General features: G+C 40.5%; 1 protein-coding gene across 2 annotated transcripts in view; it reads left to right on the top strand.

Annotated features, from left to right (window-relative positions):
• Positions 1–551: 551 nt before the first annotated feature.
• The window catches only part of LOC115105873 (G-protein coupled receptor-associated protein LMBRD2B), a 28,204-nt gene continuing 22,755 nt past the window's right edge, over positions 552–6,000 (top strand). Inside the window, exon 1 of one of the 2 annotated variants that reach the window (XM_029628331.2) lies at positions 552–651. The gene's annotated coding sequence lies outside the window, so the exon portion shown is untranslated. Of the gene's footprint in view, positions 724–6,000 lie in introns of both variants that reach the window. The other variant, XM_029628330.2, reaches the window with a different exon arrangement.

The raw sequence follows: 6,000 nt of genomic DNA, 5'->3' as shown, positions 1-6,000 counted from the left end.
ATATTATGCAAACCAGACAGGTAGCCAGGAGCACACTACAACTCTCAGACATTAATTTACAAACAAAGCATTTGTGTTTAGTGAGTCCGCCAGACAAGAGGCAGTTGGGATGACCAGGGATGTTCTCTTGACAATTGCGTGAATTGGACGAGTACTTTTGGGTGTCAGGGGAAATATATGGAGTGAAAAGTAAATTATTTTCTTCAGGAATGTAGTGAAGTAAAAGTTGTCCGAAATAGTAAAGTAAAATACTTAAGTAGTTAATGTATATCTTCCAACGGAAGAATTTGGAAATCTGCCAAACCCATATTGTTTTATCTATAAAATGTCTTGCACAACTAATTTCATTAGTTTTGATCACAATATGGGATCCACCCCTGTAAACATAATTTTGCCTAAGGACCATCTCATTTCATGCAAGCGCATTCACGTTCACTCTCCTCGATCAACTTTGACCAAAATCAAAAGGAGGCGAGAGAGCACGCAGTAGGTAAGCCTGTCTTATCGATAAAGGGCCAAGGTAGCAGGCTAGGAAAGGATCAAGGATTCTGGCTAGCACTAACCTTTTAGAAACGCATACACTACCCATCATCCCCAGCTGCCATTACGCAAACCAGGAAGAACCAAGGACGTGACGCTAATTCTTCCATGGTACACGGTAGCTGTATTTTACAATATCATAACTGGTACTGTGATTTTGGCTGGATCCTTAACAGTCGAATGGTGAGATAATTAAGCGTACCAGCAACTTAAGCGTACCAGCAACACTGCGTGTGCGCGAGTCGCTTATGTTAGCGAACATTTCTCATAGGTCGTTTGTTGCTATTAAGTATTATTTCGACGGGGCCCCAAACGCGGTAAAACATCCAAGGGCAAGGCAAATGAAGCATTAGCCTGTGAAATGAGATTATTTTTTGTTGTTTAACAAGTGTGAAAGCGTCTTTGCTTGTTTGTTATTGATTAAACTACCATACCAGCTAAATACGTTGTGTGAGTTACCGTAGCAAGGAAGGTGGCGCTGTCTTTGCTCAATTAACTTGAGTGAATTCTTACATGGGTTTACATTTCTTTAGTTACTGTAATGACCCTACACTGGTGATATCTCTCTCAATTTCAATTCAGTTTAAAATTAAGGTGCTTTATTGGCATGGGAAACATATGTTTACATTGCCAAAGCAAGTGAAATAGATAAACAAATGTAAGAAAAACTAAGAATTTGCAGTAAACATTACACAAACAAAAGTTCCAAAATAATAAAGACAGTTCAAATGTAATTGTCTATATACAGTGTTGTAATGATGTGCAATTAGTTAAAGTACATAGGGAAAATATAGGTTGTATTTACAATGGTGTTTTGTTCTTCACTGTTTGCCCTTTTTCTTGTAGCAACAGGTCACAAATCTGGCTGCTGTTATTGCACACTGTGGATATGGGAGTTGATCAAAATTGGAAATGTTTTCTATTTCTTTGTGGCTCTGTGAAATCTGTCTCTATGGTCATACATTTGGCTGGAGGTTAGGAAGTGCAGCTCAGTTTCCACCTCTTTTTGGGTGCAGTGTGTACATAGCCTGTCTTCTCTTGAGAGCCAGCTCTTGCTTTGTTATGGAATGTTTGGGAACTGCTTCCTTTTAGGTGGTTGTAGAGTTTAACTGCTCTTTTCTGGATTTAGTTCATAAGCAGGTATCTGCTTAATTCTGCTCTGCATGCATTATTTGGTGTTTTACGTTGTACACTGAGGATATTTTTTGCAAAATTCTGCATGCAGAGTCTTAACTTGTGTACGATAGGGCAACGGTGTCTAGATGGAATTTGTATTCCCTGTTTCACCCCCCCTGGTCCACTGGAAATAAATGTGTGTTTTTTTAACCATTTTTAGCTGTTTTAGTTTTTGTCAATTAGGGTGTACGTGGTGAATATAGCTTGTGCGCGAGTCGTGGTTCGCTTATGTTTGCTAGCTAGCATTTCTGATAGGTCGTTTGCTGCTATTAAGTATTATTTCAACGGGGCCCCAAACGCGGTAAAAACCTCCAAGGCAAATGAAGCATTAGCCTGTGAAATTAGATTCATTTTTATTGTTTAACAAGTGTGAAAGCGTCTGTTTTTTTGCCAGTTTTAACCGTACACTTGTTGTTTGTATACATGGATTTTATGATGTTTTCCCCCCCAAACACTACTTTCTGTCAATTTGTATAGCAGACCCTCATGCCAAATTGAGTTGAAAGCTTTTTTGAAATCAACAAAGCATGGGTGACGTGAATACGTGCTCGGCCCTACTGTAATTGGTTAAAAAGCCAATTTGACATTTGCTCAGTATGTTGTTTTCACTGAGGAAATGTATGGGGCTGATGTTAATGATAATGTAGAGGATTTTCCCAAGGTTGCTTTTGATACATATCCCCAGGTAGTTATTGGGGTCAAATTTGTCTCCACTTTTGTGGATTGGGGAGATCAGTCCTTGGTTCCAAATATTGGGGTGACAGCTGAGGATGATGTTAAAGAGTTTAAGTATAGCCAATTGGCATTTGTGGTCTGTATATTTTATCATTTCATTTAGGATACCATCAACCCCACAGGTCTTTTGGGGTTGGAAGGTTTGTATTTTGTCGAGTAGTTCTTTCAATGTAATTGGAGAATCCAGTGGGTTCTGGTAGTCTTTAATAGTTGATTCTAAGATTTGTATTTGATCATACATATGTTTTTGTTCTTTGTTTGTTATAGAGCCAAAAAGATTGGAGAAGTGGTTTATCCATACATCTCCGTTTTGGATAGATAACTCTTCGTGTTGTTTGTTTAGTATTTTCCAAGTGGTTATATTCTTCAATTACATTGAGATGATTTCTGACATGCTTTTCCTTTTTGTTTTAGTGATTTGCCATAGATTTTCTGGGTCTCTATTAGGGATGCCCGATATATCGGTGAACATGTCGGAATCGGCCGAAAATTTGCTAAAAATGCTAACATCGGTATTGGCCGATGTCTAGTTTAACGCCCTGACGTGCAAAACCGATGTCAAAGCTGACGTGCATACTTATATAGCGTAGGTACATGACGTAATGACACCACGTAAAATTTTGCGCTATACGTGCAACACCGCATTCCTAAACTAGCCCACAATGTCTGCAGTGTGGATCGATCAGTCATTTGAAAGAGTAACAACATTTCAACGAGACAACTCAAAGGCAAAATCCATTGAAGCCAAGATAATGGAATTCATTGCCCTTGACAATCAACCATTCTCTGTCATGGGTGATGTTAGCTTTCGCCGACTGGTCGCACACCGGTACACACTACCAAGTGCGCTATTTTTCAGATGTTGCCCTACCGGAGTTACACAGTAACAGGGTCACTGCTATTAGCTTCACAACATGCATACTATGGAATGCGGTTTGGGTCTTTGCGTGTCAAAAAAGATACAGTAGCACTGTCAAAGCTGTACAAACAAGCAAACACCGGCCAGGAATGATGCATTTACAATACCGCGTTAATAAAACCATAATTTGTTCGACAACAACTTCTGGGGTAGCTAGCTTTAGCTTGGTACCTAGCTTGCACCACTACAACTAGCCTGAAAACAATGACCAGTAGAACCTGCAGTCATTTTCATTATTCTTAGCAATGATTTAGGAATCCTTGGGCCTCCCGGGTGGCGCAGTATCACAAGCGACCGGGAGGTCCGTGGGGCGACGTACAATTGGCATAGCGTCTTCCGGGTTAGGGAGGGTTTGGCCGGTAGGGATATCCTTGTCTCATTGCGCACCAGCGACTCATGTGGCGGGCCGGGCACAGTGCACGCTAACCAAGGTTGCCAGGTGCACGGTGTTTCCTCTGACACATTGGTGCGGCTGGCTTCCTGGTTGGATGCGCGCTGTGTTAAGAAGCAGTGCGGCTTGGTTGGGTTGTGTATCGGACGCATGACTTTCAACCTTCGTCTCTCCCGAGCCCATACGGGAGTTGTAGAGATGAGACAGGATAGTAGCTACTAACAATGGGATACCATGAAAAAGGGGGTAAAATTCAAAAAACAAAAACAAAACAAAAACAGGAATCTGAGTAAGTATTAGCTAGGTTGCCACTTGTTGTTCGGCTATTGAAATTGAACTTCAGTTCATGAAAATACATAGCTAGCCAACCCTGTTGCCCAAAGCTAACGTTATAAGCAGGCAGCTAGCTAGTGAGGCTCGACCGGACATGGTTATGTGTTGTGAAGCTAGCCACAATAAGGATTATGCACAATAGTGGAAATTGTGGTTTGCCTTCAAAATACACGTTTGTCATTGACAGTAATGCAAATTAATATAAATAGCAGAATTATGCCAAAATTTTATTTTGAAGGCTAACTGCAAAGTCCACTATTGTGGTTTATACTAATTGTGGCTAGCTTCACATAGATGTGTCCGACCACCATTAGTCAAATAAGAACTGTCTTATAAATTAGGGGTATTTTAGATGATGACACCTAGCTCTATTGTTAGCTAGCTAACAAAAGCCACTGAAACAAATTGTTGATTTGCTATGTTTTTGGGGAAGAACATTGTTTGCATCCATGAACTAGCTTTTTTTTTAATGACCAGCACTAAGTGCGTGAGACAACTTTACCAGCATCATAGCATACTTATCAATGAATCTTTGTGACATGAAATATGAGTGATAGTGTAATAACTATGTAAAAAATTTATGAACCCGTTAAATTATTGTGACGAGCAGTCATATTCAGGTCCTGATTGGTCAACAAACTTATTTGACACGTCAAATAGTGTTAAATAGTATATTTTTTGACACACAAAGACCCAAACGGCGTTCCATAGAAATGGTTGAGAATGAAACGACTGAACAAATTTAACATCGAAACACACAGCACAGAAAGTAAGTGAAAGAAATAGGTGCCAACAAAATAACTTTTTGGTCAGTGTGGTTGTGTGTGTAACCTTTATTTAACTACGAAAGTCAGTAAAGAACAAATTCTTATTTACAATGACGGCCTACACCGGCCAAACCCGGATGATGCTGGGCCAATTGTGCGCTGCCCTATTGGACTCCCAATCACGGCCGGATTTGATACAGCCTGGATTCGAACCAGGGACTGTAGTGACGCCTCTTGCACTGAGATGCAGTGCCTTAGACCGCTGCGTCCATTTGTGTGTATGTTAACTATTTAACTGGACTAGAATGCTTAAGGCTGCTAAAATTTTAAATATCGGGTATCGGGTTTTTTGGCAAGGAAAATATTGAATATCGGTGCATCACTAGTCTATGTTTTTGGTTAGATAGGTTTCTTAATTTCTTACTTTGGTTTTTGCATACTTCATCAAACCATTTGTCAAGGGTTTGAATTTGTGGTTACCTTATTGGTTTTTGGCATATTTCCCCACTGTTTTCCTACCATCTATAGCATTTCTTAATATTTTTAAGTTCCTTTGGCTTTGATGACTCATGATTGAGCAAAGCTCTGTTCAAATAGTGTGCTTTTTCTGTGATCTATTAGGGGTGTCAGTGGACTGTCTGTGAAAGCTCTGTGAAAGTAGTACTACTGCCAAGAGATGAGCTATAGGTGTACCTACCATAGGAGTCCCCTCGAAGCCTACCATTGACTATGTACATACCCAGCGTCTGACAGAGCTGCAGGAGTTGTGACCAGTTTTTGTTGGTTATGTTGTCGTAGTTCTTTCTAGGGGGGCATAAGGGGGAGGGATTGCTGTCACCTCCAGGTAGGTGTTTGTCCCCCTGTGTGCTGAGGGTGTCGGGTTCTGGAATTTAGGTCGCCACAGTCTAGTACATGTCCCGAGCCTGGAAATTGTTGATTTCCCCCTCTAGGATGGAGAAGCTGTCATCGTTATAGGTAGCACACATGAGGACATTTATCTCTGTTGAGATAATTTCCTTATTAATTTCTAGCCAGATATAAAATGTTCCTGTTTGATTAATTTAATAGTGTGGGTTAGGTCTGCTCTATACCAAATTAGCATACCCCCTGAGTCTCTTCTCTGTTTCACACCTGGTAGT

This window comes from Oncorhynchus nerka, linkage group LG22 (genome assembly GCF_034236695.1).
Source record: "Oncorhynchus nerka isolate Pitt River linkage group LG22, Oner_Uvic_2.0, whole genome shotgun sequence".
Taxonomy (NCBI): Eukaryota; Metazoa; Chordata; class Actinopteri; order Salmoniformes; family Salmonidae; genus Oncorhynchus; species Oncorhynchus nerka.
This window is presented reverse-complemented; position numbering and strand designations above follow the sequence as displayed.